This window comes from Phascolarctos cinereus, unplaced genomic scaffold (genome assembly GCF_003287225.1).
Source record: "Phascolarctos cinereus isolate Bilbo 61053 unplaced genomic scaffold, phaCin_HiC Scaffold_2;HRSCAF=192, whole genome shotgun sequence".
In the NCBI taxonomy this organism is placed as follows: Eukaryota; Metazoa; Chordata; class Mammalia; order Diprotodontia; family Phascolarctidae; genus Phascolarctos; species Phascolarctos cinereus.
In genome coordinates, this window is record NW_027555625.1 from 406,721,514 (window position 1) to 406,737,976 (window position 16,463).

The window sequence follows — 16,463 nt, forward strand, 5'->3', positions numbered from 1 at the left end:
AATGAGCAGAATCAGGAGATTATTGTGCACAATAATAGCTAAATTGTTCAATGATCGACTGTGAATGACTTAGCTATTCTCAGCAATACAATGATCCAAGGATAGAGCACTGGCCCTGGAGTCAGGAGGACCTGAGTTAAAATTTGGTCTCAGACACTTAACACTTACTAGCTGTGTGACCTTGGGCAAGTCACTTAACCCCATTGCCCAGCCAAAAAAAAAATACAATGATCCAAGATAATTCTGAAGGCTTAGGATGAAAAATCTCCAGAGAAAGAACTCAAGGGAGCCTGAATGCAGATTGAAGCATACTTTTTAAAACTGCATTTTTCTGGGTTTTTTATTTGTTTTCTTTCACAACTTGACTAATATGGAAATATGTTTTGCATGACTGCACATGTATAAATTATATCAAATTGTTTGCCTTTTCAATTGGGGGTAGGTAGGAAGGGAGAGAATTTGGAACTCATGGTTTTAACAAAAAAATGTTAAAAAAATTTTAGATGCCCAGTCAGGAGATAAATGTTTTATTTAAGGTACATCAGAGAGGTCAGTGTTACTATACTGAAGAGTGCTGGGGGGAGGGAGTGGTACAGGTAAAGTGTAAGAACACTAGAAAAGTGGACAAGTTGTGAAAGGCTCTGAATGCCAAAGGATTTTATATGTGATCCTGATGGTTATAGGGAGCCATTGGAGTTTATTGTCTGAGGGTGTGTGTTGTGTGTGTGTGTGTGTGTGTGTGTGTGACATGGTCAGACCTGTGCTTTAAAAAGATCACTTTGACAGCTGAGTGAAGGATAGACTGGAGTGGAGAGAGAGAGACGTGTGATAGGCAGATAACCGGCAATTTATTGCAATAGTGCAAGAAAGAGGTGATAGGAGCCTATACTAGGGTGGTGGTAGTGCCAAAGGAGAGAAGTCAGGTATGAGAGATGTTACGAAGTTAGAAGCAATAGGACTTGTCAACAGATTAGCTGGGGGGTGGGGTTGGTGGTGAGAGAGAGTGAGGAGTCAAGACAGATGACACCGAGGTTCCTAGCCTGAGTGACTGAGAGGTTGATGGTACCCTTAATAGTAATAGGGAAGTTAGGAAAATGGAGGGTTTGGGGGGAAAGATAGAGAATGTAGTTTTGGACTGTTGAGTGTAAGAAGTCTATAGAATATTCATTTTGAGATGTCCAATTGACAGTTGGAGATGTGAGACTGGAAATCATCAGAGAGGTTAGAGCTGAAGAAGTAGATAGGAGAAACATCAGAAATGATCACTGAATCCATGGGAGCTCATGAAATGAGCAAATGAAATCATATAGAGGGAGAAAAGAAGAAGGCCTAGAAAAGAGCCCTATGGGACATTTATGGTTAGCAGGCATGACCTAGGTGAAGGTCCAGCAAAGGAGAAAGGAAAAAGTTGAGATGGCAGCTTGAGACTGAGTGAGCATGTGTGTGTGTATTTGGGACAAGCAGAATTCACAACAGGTGATGTTGAAAAAGACAAGAAAAATTTTGTTCAGAAATGCATATAGTGCCACACAGTTGAAAAGGGAGGCAAATACAAGATTGACATTAATCTGAGTATCCACTATGGCTGAAAGACTGGTCAGACTCCAGGATTCTCACAGATGCCCACAAAAACAAAGGTGTCGTCTGGAGAGAGGATACATTTTGATTGAATACTTGGAAAACCTCAAGAAGCATATCACTGGAATAAAAATGATCTTTACGGCCATTAAGAAGAAAGCAGAAAGGGCAGATGATAGCAGATCTCAAAGATGCCACCAATGAATAATAGTGGTCTGCTGCCTTATTTATTACAAAAAGACGTCCCATGAGATTTTCTTTTCTTTTCTTTTCTTTTCTTTTTAACATGTGCCATATCCCTACCTATTTAAAAAGGTTTCATCAGCTAGAGAACTTTGATCATGAATGGCTGTTTAAATATTTTTGTTCAGCAGTCCTTTTTTTGCATTTAAAAGATTTTTATTTTATTTTATTTTAAATTAATTTATTTTGAATTACCAACAATCACTTCCCTAAGCTTTTGAGTTTTAATTTTTTCTCCCCCTCCCTCCTCACCTCCCTCCTCGAGACAGCATGCAATCTGATATAGGCTATACATATACATTTCTATTAAATGTATTTTCACATTACTGATGTTGTAAGAATTAGAACCTATAGGAGGAACCACCAGAAAGAGGAAACAAAACAGAAAAAAAATTGCAAATAGTATGCTTCGATCTGCATTCAAAGTCCATACTTTTTTCTTTGGATGTGGATAGCATTTTCCATCGCGAGGCCTTTGGAGATGTCTTAGATCCTTGTATTCCTGAGAAGGGTTAAATCTATCAATATTAGTCATCACACAACATGGCTGTTACTGTGTACAATGTTCTCCTGGTTCCAGCAGTCCTAATAAAGGAATTATGTACATTAGGTAGGTTTGTGTTTAAGTGAGTATAATTGTTTTCTGTGGTTAGGTCATAATTTCATCTACAACCAAGCTATCATACTTTTCTGATTCTTTCTTTCTTTCTTTCTTTCTTTCTTTCTTTCTTTCTTTCTTTCTTTCTTTCTTTCTTTCTTTCTTTCTTTCTTTCTTTCTTTCTTTCTTTCTTTCTTCCTTCCTTCCTTCCTTCCTTTCCTTCCTTCCTTCCTTCCTTCCTTCCTTTCTTTCTTTCTTTCTTTCTTTCTTTCTTTCTTTCTTAGGCAATTGAGGTTAAGTGACTTGCCTTAAGTCACACAGCTAGTAAGTGTTATACATCTGAGGCTGGATTTGAACTGAGATCCTCCTGACTCTAGGGCTGACGCTTTTCTGTTTCTTTTAAAAGGTTTGATTAGGCTTGGCATTAGATTGGGTTGGTAGAATCCTTTTTTTTTTTTTTAAATCAAAGGCAGTCTGCTCTGCCTCTGTCTTAGGAGATTTAAGGAAAAAATAAATAGTGGGGAAAACCAATTTAATAGCTTCATAGGACTTTTACCCAGGGTATGTTTTAGGGGAAAAACAATTTGCCTCTGGTGTGCCTCAGCCTGTCCAAAGACTGATGTCTGAAGCAAGTCCACTGAATTAAAACAGAGGCATTTCCAACTTCAATTCCTTAATGTTCCATGTGGTAAACTGTCTAATTACAACGATTTGATTGAGATATTGTCTTTAAATTGCTGAAAGACATTTCATTGTGTTTTATAGTACAACAATTCTGAGTGAAGAATATCACATCCCATTTGATAGTATGAGTGATCTTTGAATATAAAATGCTCAAGGATCCCTGGGCTGTTAAGGTACAGAGATGAATTCAGCTAGAGACAGGGCTTCCATTGAGTTGTCAAACAAAGATGTGCCTTATGATTGACTTTTAAATAGATTGAATTAAAAAGTTTGCAGACATGTATGTGAATAGTAGTGCTATTGCCATATCGTCAAATGATCATATCATTATCAAATGTATTCAGTGATGTGGTATGTAATGTGTAATGATGTGATCATAAGACTTAATTCACCAACTAAACACTTTTCTGAATATATTAAAATAAAAGATCCAGCAAAGGAGACCAAGGCAGGAGGAGAACCACTGGGAGAGTATTGTCATGAAAACCTAGAAAGAAGAGCATCAGTAAGAGAGTGATCAGTACACAGTAGCGTCAAAGGCTGCAGAAAGGTCAAGAAGGATGAGGAATGAGAAAAGGTCATTAGATTTGACAATTAAGAGATCATTAGCAGCTTCAAAGAGAGCAGTTTCAGATGACTAATGAGGTGAGAAGCCAGACTCTAGAGAATTAAGAAGAGAGTGAGAATAAAGGATGTGGAGGCATTAATTGTAGCTGGCCTTCTCAAGGAAAGGAGAGCAGAGATATTAGACATCAGTTATCGAGGATGGATGGAGCAAATGAAGGTTTTTTGAGAATGGTGAAGGCATAGGCATGTTGGCAGTCAGTAGGGAAGATGCCAGTAGACAGGAAGAGATTGAGGATAAGTGGGGATGATACAAGGGGCAGTCTACTGGAGGAGAATGGATGGAATGGGATGAGATGTGCAGGTAGAGGGGTTAGCCTTGGCAAGGAGAAAGTCCCCATTTTCATGTGAGATAGGGGTGAAGAAGGAGATAGTGGCAGAAGAGACATAGGTGATATGAGATAAGGAAGAGGGGAGAAGAAGGAACTCTCGGTGAATGGCTTTCATTTTTTTTTTTTTAGCAAAATATGAGGCAAGGTTCTTAGCTTAGAGATGGGGGAAGGGGAGAATGGGAGTTTTTAGAATGAAAAGGTTAGGAAGAGTCATGGTAGTGAGTTAGTTATGAAAGCTGAATTGATTACGGAGGCATAAATGGATTGCTTGGCAGCAGTGAGGACCCAGTTGAGGTCTGTCACATTAGTGGGTCTGGCCAGTAGAGCTTTGTGATTTTTCTCCAGCCTTTGTTTAGCAGCATGTTACTAGGAGTGAAGTCAGGGAAGGGTAGGAGTGAAGACTGAAGCTTGCCAGGGTAAAAGACATTGAGTCTAAGACTCAAGAGAAGAAGAGAGCATAGAGTCGAATTGGTTCACCAGGGTTGAGATGGGAAAAGAAGAGCACAACTGGTGCAGGGGTGACATCATGGGAGAGAGCTAAGGGGCTGAGAGATTGGAGGTCACAGTCTGCACAAAGAATAGGCTTTGAGGTTGCAAGGCACACAGAGAGGTGGAATGACAGCAGATTGTGATTAGATAAAGGAATTCCAGAGTTAGGGAATGTGATCTATCTCTCTATTTATCTATCTATCCATAGAGGATGAAAGATCACAGGTATGACCATCTTTATGTGTGGCTGAGATGGGGTAGAGGAAACAGGTCATGTGAAATGAGTAAATCGAGGAACCAGGAAGTTAGGATGTTTAAGGGAATGTAAATATATATGTTGAAGTCCCCCTAGTAGGAGGGTAAGAGTTGGGGAATAGAGAGAGATTATGACCCCAGTCACTGAACTCACTGAGGAAAGGAGAATATTCTGGAGGTTGGTAGAGAACAACTACCAGAATTTTGATTAGGGGATAGGTATGGATTGAGCGAACCTCAAAGGCAGAGAGTTTAGGTAGTGATGATGGTTGTGGGAGAACCTAGAAGGAGCAATGAGGAGCAAGGACTATTACAATTCTCCTATGAATGAAAGTGCAAAGTGTAGAGAGGGTGGCCAGGGAAGCCATGTTATCAGGAGAGATCCAGGTCTTACTGAGGCCAAAAGATGGAAGGAGTGAAAAAGGAAAAGATTTAGCATGAAATCGTTTGTTGCTTATGGAGCAGGCATTCCAGAAATCGCAGTGACCAGGTTGAATGGCTTTGGGGTGAGACATTGATTGGGGTGGGGTGGTGGAATTAAGGGAGTGAGAATAAGAGATCGGGCAGTGAGGGATAGGGAATGGGGTTTGAATGATGATAGCTAGGGGTCCAGAATCCCTGGGATGGAGAAGGTATGATCAGGGGGGAGTTTGTTAATCAGTAAGGGAAGATTTTGGATAGATTTTTTTCAACGTCTATAGGGCTTTGGCCTCAAAGTGGAGTCCTTTCAGGGTCTTAGGCAGTTCAGAGAGGGAGCAAGTACTTGGAGCTGAAGGAGTGACTTGGGCCCTTCCCCTAAGCAGGAGAACAGGATAGAGACTTGATGGAATAGCCTTTCTTCTCTTTCCTGGAAAGGAGGAGTCTGGTGTTCAAAGGAATAGTAGCCACTTGCCTCACCCCAGTGGCAGGAGGCTGGTGAAGTGGAATGACCCTTCTCAGGTCCTCTTGACTCCAGGGCCAGTGGTCTATCCACTGTGCCACCCTGCTGCCCCTGAATGGCCCTTCTCTGGTAAAGACCAAGCTTGAGAAACAGGTGGCATAATAGAATGGCACCCTCTCTCCTCACTACAGTGGACATTGATAAATTTTGTTGTTGTTCAATAGCGTCTGCCTCTTTGTGATCCCATTTGGGGTTTTCTTGGCAAAGATACTGGAGTAATCTGCCATTTTTCATCTCCAGCTTGTTTTACAGATGAAGCAACTGAAGCCAACTGGGTTAAGTGACTTGCCCAGGGTCACACAGCTATTAAGTATCTGAGGCCAGATTTGAACTCAGGAAAATGAATCTCCAGGCCCAGCATTCTACCTGCTGCACTACCTCGCCGCCCATTGATAAACTAGGGTGTATCTAAAGGAGAGGAATTAGGGTGGTGGAGGGACTTGAGTTTGTGTTATATTAGAATGAGTTGAAGGAACTGGGGTTGTTTAGCTTGGGGAAGACTTAGGGGGCATATGATAGATGCCTTCAAATATTTGAAGAGACTATCAGGTTGAAGACTTATTCTGCCCAAAGGGCAGAAGTATGGTGGAAGTTACAAAGGGGCAAATTTAGACTTTGAGTAATAAAAATCTAAACAACAATTTAAGCTATCCCAAAGTGGAATGCGCTGCCTTGGGAGGTAATGAGCTTCCCCTTAATAGAGGCCTTCTAGCAAAAAGCTAAATGACTGTGTTTTGGGCATGGTACAGAATGAAGTATTATTCAGACACAGGTTGGACAGGAAGTTCCTTCCTACTGTGAGGGTCTGTAATTTTTATTCTGGTTACGGTAAGTAGGCACTGGGAAATGTTAGGGGGGAGAGGAAGTAACAATAACCTAATTTATGTTGTACCTTAAAGAATTCAAATTGTTTTCTCTTCAATGACCTTGTTAAGTAAAGTATTATTGTTCCCATTTTTGAGATGAGGAAACTGAAGTTGTTAATGGGTTCTGGTGACTTGCTCAGGGTTATATAGCTACTAAATGTCTGATGCAGGATTCTAACCCAGATTTCCTGACTATAAATACAGTGCTGAGGTTTGGGGGCCGCTAGGTGTCACAATGGATAGAGTTCCAGGCCTGGAGTCAGGAAAACTTAGCTTTACAAGTTTAAATCTGGCCCCGGATATTTGCTACCTATGTGACCTGGGCAAGTCACTTAACCCTGTTTGCCTCAGTTTCCTCATCTGTAAAATAAGCTGGAGAAGGAAATGGCAAACTACTCCAGTATCTTTGCCAAGAAAACCCCAAATGGAGTCACAAAAAGTCAGATATGACTGGAATGACTGAACAATGAAAGCTGAGGTTTCAGAGGAGTCATCCATGTCTTGGTACTAAATTATTGGATAACAGGCATAACTCTTAATTCCTGCCTGGCAGTGGACACCACATTCTATAGCTCTGGGTAAGTCATTGCTCATGAGGACTTTCTGCCAAGGGGGAAAGAACTGCGGTGAGGCTACTCTGTCCTTTTCCCATACTCATTTTAGGCCTAGAAAAAGATCAGGCACTCAGCAAGAAGGATTTATTTTCCCAACCAAATTTCCACCTCCTCCCAAGAGAATCTGAGCTCTATTTTCCAAGTCCCCAAGGGCCTTGGAGGGGGAAGGGAGGGGATCTCTAAAAAGGACTGCAGAATGGGAATAGTCTTGAACATCTCTCCTACCTTGGGCTCTAGTCATAAGGCCCTCACGATTTTTCTAGATGTCCCACGTCGCTGCAGACTTTGGGTCACCAGACGTCCTGTGGAAGGAAAATGTCTCTTTTTTCCCTTCACAGGCCTCTGGCTGGCTGGCATTTGAAACATACTTGATACTTTGGGATTTTTTGCTTAGGGACAAAACAGAGTTTTATATTCATGATTTTGAGCCGGTGGTAGCTGGCTTCAGAGACAAACTGTTTGTTCTGATTTTTTTGAACTGTTTTTACCTTTTCCAGTGATCCGTTTCAATTTATCCTTTTGTACAGGGTGTGACCAAGAGCAGCCTGAGGAATTTCCCTATTCAAGGTGTAGACATCACCTCTAGAATGACTGATAACATCTCCTTGATGAGATAACGCAGGAGATCTCAAACTTTTCAGTCTAGGGACCGCCTCCAAAGAGCTTCTGCTTATGTGGGTTATAGCTACAGTTATTTGCTATACTAGAAATGAAACATTTCAGCAGTATTACGAGCATAGTCTTGACCTTATAGACCCCCTGAAAAGACCTCAGGGAACTCTAGAGTTAGCTGGACCATATTTTGAAAACTCCTGGGACAGAGTAATCTGTTAAATTTGACATGATTAAAGGATGAGGCTTTGTTCTGCCTTTGAAGACATCTCCCTATGGAAGGTCCAGCCTTATTAAGGCTGATTGATTGAGCCATGGCCATTTAAAATTTGAGCCACACCCTTGAACTCAGGCCTAAAATAGTGAGCAGTATACAAACACATATGATGTATATCTATATGCATACATACACATGTACACAGTATATCTCTGTTACAAGATACCTTTATTTCATATATATGTGAGTGTGTATACATCTCTGTCTCTGTCTCTGTCTCTGTCTCTCTCTCTCTATATATATACACATCTATATATATGTCTCAGTTACAAGACCTCTCACTTACAAGACACCTTTATTTCACATAGACAGATATATGTATATACACATACATATGTATCTGTTACATGATACCTTTATTTCACATACAAAATATATTTTTTAGTTGTTACAATCATATCTGATTCTTTGTGACACCATCTAGGGTTTTCTTGGCAGAGATAATGGAGTTGTTTGCCATTTCTTCTCCAGCTCATTTTACATATGAGGAAACTGAGGCAAACAGAGTTAAGTGACTTGCTCAGGGTCACACAGCTATTAAGTATCTGAGGTCAGATTTGAACTCATGAAGATGACTCTTCCTGACTCCAAGCCCAGCACTCTTTCCACTGCACCACATAGCTTCTCCTGTACAAGTACATATACATATACATATACATATACATATACATATACATATACATATATATATATATCTCACAAAATACCTTTATTTCATATATAGACATATGTGTGTGCATTACAAGATATCTTTCACACACACACATATATTTATATACATGTATTTCGATTACAAGATAAATTTATTTCATGTGAGATGTGTGTATATATGTTTGTATAAAGATACTTTTATTTCACATACATGTATGTGTATGTATACATATACACACATGCACAGGCATACGTGTGTGTGTGTGTGTGTGTGTGTGTGTGTGTGTGTGCGCGTGCGTGATATGGATAGATTGGGTGCTTGCTTAGGGCCTGAGGGCTCTTTCACCCACTTCTATGGAGATGTAGATATTCTTGTGTTCCCAGGGGGACAAAACGAGCTAGTTTATGAGATTGAGAGGAAACCCTTGACCAGAGTCAAGTCAAATCAATAAGCATTAAGTACATGTTATGTACCAGGCACTGTAGCTCCCCTAGGGGATACAAAGAAAGGCAAAAACAGCCCTTGCCCTCAAGGAGCTCACAATCTAATGGGATAAAAATGCCTGGAGTGTGAGTCAGAGTGTTTCTGGAAAGCCCTGGAGATCAGACCTGATCTACACATGCAGAGAGTGCTAGGTGCTAGCCCATGTATTAATACTTGTGAGTCCTCAGTTCTAATCTGCCATAGGAAGGAAGAAAATAAGCATTCATTAAATGCGTACTATGTGCCAGGCTCTGTGCTCAGCACTTTACAAATATCTCATGTGATCCTTACAACAGCCCTGGGAGGCAGGTGCCATACTTTTAGTCCTTCAGTGAATGAGTATAACCAGATCTGGACAGACAGAGGCCCAGATAAGGTTGCCTAATGAAAAAGTTAACTATTTGTTGCCAGCATAGGGTCATAGGAATTGCAAGCAGGAATGTTATTAAGTACCCAACTAACCCAGCTGCTGATTTTATAGCTGAGGAAATAGGTCCCCAGAGATGTGAAGTGACTTATTCAAAGTCACACAGCTGGGAAACAGGATTCTAGCCCAGGTTCTCTGGCTCTAAAGCCAGTGGTATTTGCATTACACTAAATGCAATTCAACTGTCAATTAGGCAAGCATTTATGAAGCACTTACTATGTGCAAAGTGTGTGGGCAAAACCCAGAAAACATGACGTATGAGCTTTTTGCACTCAGGTGTCCTGAGGGCATGTTTTATCAAGGAATAAATATGAGATAAGCCACAATGTGATAAAGGCAAAGGGGAGAAGACCAAGTGTTTAAAGAAAACTTGAGAAGGGAGAAATTGCTTAAGTTGGGGAGACTGAAGAAGGTTATATGGAGGCATTGGCCCCTAGGTTGGGTCCTGAAGGAGATAAGGAGGGAATGTATTCTAGGCAATGAAGAGAGGGAAGATAGGATGAACCTTAGGGAACGACCAAGAGTCCATTTTGGCTGGAACATAGACAGTGTACAATGGGATTGTGTACAATAAGGCTGGGCAGGTAGAAATCACTTTAGTTAGGGGGGTGGAAGGAGGTTACATGATGGAAGTGACACCTAAATTGGGATCTGGTATAAAATAAGGCTCACAAGGTAGGTTGAATCCAGCTTGTGCAGGGCCTTACATTCCAGATTAAGGCATTTTCAATGTTTCTGTGGGCTAGAGAGAGCTCCTGGAAGCTCCCGAGTTAGGGAGCGGCACATTCAGACATACACATTAGAAATGTTACTTTGGCATGCAGCTGTGAGGGTAAACACTGTCTTCTTAGTCTCCATAGAGAGAGGCAACTTGATGCAGTGGGTAGATCCTTAGATGGACCTGCATTCAAGCCTTGTCTCTAGTACGTATTGGCTATGTGACTGACTCTGGGCAGGCTGCCCCAGGTAACTCTAAGTTTATAAGCTGCAGAGTCGGCACCAATATGAAAGTTTTCTTCCCTACATCACTGAAATCACAGGTCTGGACCAAAAAAAAAAATGCCAGAGCATCTAGTGCCCCTCAGAGAGCTTCCAAATTGTGAATGCTTGATCAGTATCTGTTTAATGAAACAGGTATCAGAGTTGTTGTTACAGAAGTATTCCGGGAAGAAAAGTTACTACAATACAGAATTGTAACAAATACCAACAAGATGCTTCAGAATACCACGAGAAATGTGTGTATGTGTGTATGCACATGGGTGCCATGCATGCATGTATGTAGGGGAGGGCAAGAGTTAACAGACCTGGAAGCCACAATTGTCAGATTGCAGCTGGAGAATTTGTTTCGCAATAGAATGCATAGTGGACTGAGAGTTGAAAAATGGTTTATAGTCCCAGTTCAGCCACCAATTAGCTCTGTGATTTTTTTTTTTTGGTGAGGCAATTGGGGTTAAGTGACTTGCCCAGGGTCACATAGCTAGTAAGGGTCAAGTGTCTGGTCTGAGACTGTATTTAAACTCAGGTCCTCCTGACTTAAGGGCTGGTGCTCTATCCACTGCACCACCTAGCTGCCCCTTAGCTCTGTGATCTTGAGAAAACGACCTCACCACTAGGGACCTCAGTTGCCTTCTCTGTAAAATGAAGAGGCTAAGCAAAATGTTTTCTCAGAGTTCTCCCAGTTCTGCCATTCCGTTTCTACACTAGATGTAGAGGCAGGGTGCTATTATGAATAGAGAATCAGACTCAGGTTCAAGAAGACCTGAGTTTATGTCTTACCTCTAACACATACTGGCTGTATTACCCTGGGCAAGTTGATTCATTTCTAAGAGTCTCTTTCAACTCCCTGAAGACAACATATTGTGGAATGATTGTCCACCAACCTGAATTGGTAGAGGGGATTTCCACTCCAGGAGTTCCCTATGCCAATGAAATTACTGGTTTGGACCAAAAAAAAAGTTATCAATTAGAGAAAGAAGGACATTGTTGGACATTGGGAAATCTAAAATAACAACCAACATGTATCAAGGTCTTATTACGTGACAGGAACTCACTAATTTCCAATTGCACTGGTAGGTTGGGTCACCAGAAGGTGGCTAAACTACTGCCCCTCTGAGGGTTTTATAGGAAACCTTGAAAGGGTTGGAGGTTTCTACTATTGTTGTTCATGAGCCCCCATCATATGTGCTCCTCATGATCAATCTTTCAGTAGAACTGTTAACTTTTACAAACAAGATTTACTGAAAAGCTATAGCAAGAACAGTTAGAAAAACAATCACTTCAACATTAGGATGCACTCCCCCAGCACACACAAAGTCCCTAGGGAGAGAGCACTTAGAAGCACGAAGGTAGTCAGCCCCACACAGGCGAGCACATAGGGCTGAGAGGATCCTCAGGACACTTGGCCCTGAGAGTCTTTCCCCCCCTCACCCCACTTTGTGGAGTTCTCCTGGGGTATCTCTCCATTTTGCTCAGGTGAGCTGTGCCTTTCTAAAGCCCATAGCCAGCATTTGTCTCCATCACCAGGTATCATGATTTCTGAAGCTGCTGAGGTCCTTGAGAGTGATTGTTCTTCCATAGCCATCTGCAGGCACCTCCTCTATCATCTGCCATCGCTGCTGCTTCCAAAGGACTTGGCTTCTGGCCCCAGGTGCCAGGAGGAGCTCTGATGGATCTCTCCGTTGCCTGGGCGCTTCTCTTTCAGAATGCTCATTCGAATAAGATCAGAACAGAATAAGCAGAGACCCTCATGGACACAAGGTGGCCCAGAAAGGAGTGCAGCTTACCACCAATTTCCTACCCAGCAGCTCACTGTCTGTCTGCCTCATTCATTACCAGGAAGGAAAAGAACCTAAAGGGCTAACAGAGGGTCAGATCCCTCCCACCTTCTGTGTGCACATTCACTTCTGGCAGAGCAGTTCATCAATCCTTCCAGTTCCCCAGCCAGTCAGAAGCCTCCTGTCACCATGTAGAACTAGCCCCTCAGACACTCATGGCTAGGAGTAGGCTCACCACACCTCCACGCATTGGATTGGAACCAGGCACGGGCAGACCCGTGCATGTTTTGTCTAACCCACATGAAAAGGAAAATTGGAGCATGCTCTAAGGCCTGGGCCCTCGTTAGCCTGTCCACACCTTGACACAGGTGCATGAATACAAAATGAGTACAAAGTGTAACCCTGCTAGCCTGGCCCTCACTGCCTGGAAGGCCAGAGAGTCTATGTCTCAGCCCTCCCCCAGGGTTCTCAGGGGCCCCTAAAGGTTTGGGAGTAAGTAGGCTCTCCGAGAATGGCTTCAGTGCCTAGTGTTGTTGCTTCCCAAGTGTGGAGCCATGTCGCCTCACCCCAGTTCCATTTAGCCATTTACAGTCAGATTAGCTTTTATAAAGTACTATTTATTTCAGAGTTATAATAACAAGTATGCAGACATGCTCCACAGCACTTGGGAGGCGTGATCTCCTCCTCTCTCCTCACACCACCTCAGTGTCTAGGGAAGAGAAGGAGATTAGGTTCACAGTTTAGCTCAGTTCCTCCAGAGCACACACTCCCAAGTCCCAAGTCCCAAACTCCCCTTGAGCTTGAGTCCTAGGCACCCTGACTTCTCTGGGCGTCCCTGTTGGGGTGGCTGGCTGCAATACCTCACCTGCAATCCTGGCTCTGAGGTCTCTGTACTTGAACTGGGAGTTACCATCAGCACCTCGAAACGGAGAACAAAAGACACAGAACAATCAGGTTGCATGCCATCTTGGGGTGGGAGGAGGGAAGGAAGGGGGAGAAAATTTGAAACTCAAAATCTTATGGACGTGAATGTTGAAAACTAAAAATAAATTAATTGATTAATATTCAAAAGACACGGAACAAACACAAACACCCCCAAGCCCATTTCTCAAGGCCAGGATAAAAGAGGGAGCAGGAGAAGGGAGTCTTTCTTTTCCCCTCCCAGTTGGGCTCTGTTCCTGTAGCCTGGTGTTGAGTAAACTGGGATCTTCACCCTCTGGACACACCGGGAAGGAGAGAATGGGCAGGAAAGAAGAGCGTGAGCCAGAAAGAGATGGACAGTCTCAGTCTGGGCAGCTTTAAAGACACAGCCTGTCCTGGTTATTCAACCAATCAAAAGAGGCTCCACTCACCCAGGTGGTAGGAGAAGCCTCCATGGTGGGTGACCTGGGCACACCCAGACAAACCCTGTTACAAAAATAATCTGAAGGTGGGGCACTAGCACGGGCGATCAGAAGAGGCTTCCTGCAGGAGGGGGTACCTGAACTGAAATTTGAAGAAAGCCAGGGAGACAGTAAAGAGACAGTTCACGCCGGGTAGGGGGTATAGCTTATACAAAGGTGCAAAGGCTGGAGATGGAATGTCACTGTGGGGAACAGCAGGACGGCCAATGTGGCTGGAGCTTGAGGCGTGTGAATGGGAGTGATGGGAGCGAGCCTGGAACCAGACTGCAAAAGTCTTTTAACCGTCAAACAAAGATGTTTTAAAAGGTGGATGAGCGACTTGTGAGTAGAGATTGTCTCCTTTGTCCTGGTGCAGTACGCAGCACATAGTAAGCACTTAATTGTTGCTGACTGACCGGTCTATCTTAGACACAATAGGGAGCCATTGGAAAAGGGGTGCCCTTGCCCTGTTGTGGCATTGTGCCTCTGTGTACAGATCTGTAGATATTTCTGATTCGAACTCCGGTGGGGGCATGAGAAGGTCAGAGAAGGGAGTTAGGTTTTGGGGAAGAAACCTGTCAGGGAGTGGGGACCTGTGGCAAGGTAGAGAGGCAGAGGTGAAACCCCACCTGTATCCTTTGGGTCTCTTCATGATTATCCTCTTGGGAGAGGTTAGAACCACTGAGGCTAGTGCACAATGAACATATAGTCCAGTTTCGCTTCCAGTTTGCCTCAGAGGTCTCCCCTATGGTGGAGAATAGAAGGGGAGAACGTGAAAGAGGGGCCAGATAGCTCCCCAGATCACAGCTCCCTCACTCTTCCCCACTCTAGCCTCCCCTGTCCAAGGAATAGCCAGAGTCTAAGTGCTGCCTAACGCTCTATCTGCTTTTTGTGCTTGTGGGCACAGGGGATGCTGAGGAGAATGTGTTTGTGGTCAGGCATGGAATGCAAGTTATGTTGTATGTGGATGGAGTGTGCCCGTGCTGAAAGCTGTGGGAGGGGAGAGTGGCTAGAGTCATACAGGCAGGAGAAGGAATGCTTAGCAAGACTGGACTCCTTGCATGTGGATTAGTTTGGACAGGAGGAGAAGGTGGGGAAGATATATCCGGAACACCTGTTTCTACATCAGGATTTCTCCCCCCCCCCCCTTTAAGACATGCTTCTTCCTTGGCACTGACTTTCACCTGACTCTGGTCCCCTAGGCCCCAAGGTGGAGGGGAAACCCCAAGTTTATTTTCTCATTTTGGAAATAATTTGTGTTCTTAAAGCATGTTCTGGTACACGGGGCTCAAGGGAAATCTTTTTCTTCTCTTGGACTCAGGGATGTTATAGCTATAGAAACTCAGGGTCAGACAGCAGAGACTCAGGGCTGCACCGTAGGCTACGGATGAAGTAGGTGAGCAAGAAAACAAAGTCAGGAATTAATCCACATGGATAATGTGATCTCTCGGTTCCAAATGGATCATTCCCTTTTCTACTTCAACCACATTGGATTCATATTAAGGGTGCAAAGGATTGAGGGCATGACCTAGAGTCAGGAAGAACAGCTAAAATCAAACATCTGACATCTACTAGCTCTGTGACTACAAGTAAATCACTTGATCTCTCTCAGCCTCAATTTCCTCATATGTAAAAAGAGGAAAGTAATGCCTCTAGTACCTACCTCACAGACTTGTTGTGAAGCTTAAATGAGATATACAGATGGCGGGCAAAATTAACTAGGACAAAGTAAAATAATTAAATGTATTGATTTTTGCGATAAACCCTGTAACTTTTTACATCTTTGAAGTATGTTTACTATACAATATGCCTTCTTTTGCTAAAATCAAAATCACTTGTTTTACATAATTTGGCCCTGAGTTCATAACATTTGGACACACGTTCTTGAATTTTTCACCATGAAATTGTACTTTTATCACATCAGATATTAAAAATGCTTTAATGAAGTAAATTTTTCAAGACTAGCTGTGATTATAGGTCATAGGTTTTCTTTTTTTTCTGATTGACAAATCTTTTTTTTAAAACAATTTAACATTTAACAAATAACAAATATTTTCTCCCCCTCCCACCCTTTTCCCACTGAACAATAAAAAAGAAATTCAGCCTCCTCATAACAAATACACATCATCTCTGGCAGGAGACAGAGCGTCTGCTTCATCTTTGGTTCTTTGGGTCTTCTAATGTCTTTCAAAGTTATTTTTTTCTTTCTCATGTTGTCATTGTATCAATTGTTCTCCTAATTCTACTCATTTCACCCTGCACTCATTCATAGAGGTCTTCCCACTTTCTCTGGGACTGTTCATTTCATCAGGGCACAATGGTATTCCATCACATTCATATACCTCAATTTGTTTAGCTTTCCCTAATAGTACTACTTTAGTTTCCAGTTTTTTGTTACTGCAAAAAGAGTTACTATACATATTTTTGTTCAAATGGATGCTTTTCTTCTTTCTTTGATCCCTTTGGAGTGGGTATATACCTAGTAGTAGGTCACATAGCTTTTCAATAAGGCTTAAATCAGGGAAGTTCCCAGGCCATTGAAGCATTTTTTTTTTTAGGCAACTGGGGTTAAGTGACTTACCCAGGGTCACACAGCTAGTAAGTGTCAAGTGTTTGGTCTGAGGTTGGATTTG

At 42.5% G+C, this 16,463-nt stretch overlaps 1 pseudogene; it reads left to right on the plus strand.

Annotated features, from left to right (window-relative positions):
* The window catches only part of LOC110212337 (cytochrome c pseudogene), a 53,737-nt pseudogene extending 51,951 nt beyond the window's left edge, over positions 1-1,786 (plus strand).
* Positions 1,787-16,463: the final 14,677 nt, after the last annotated feature.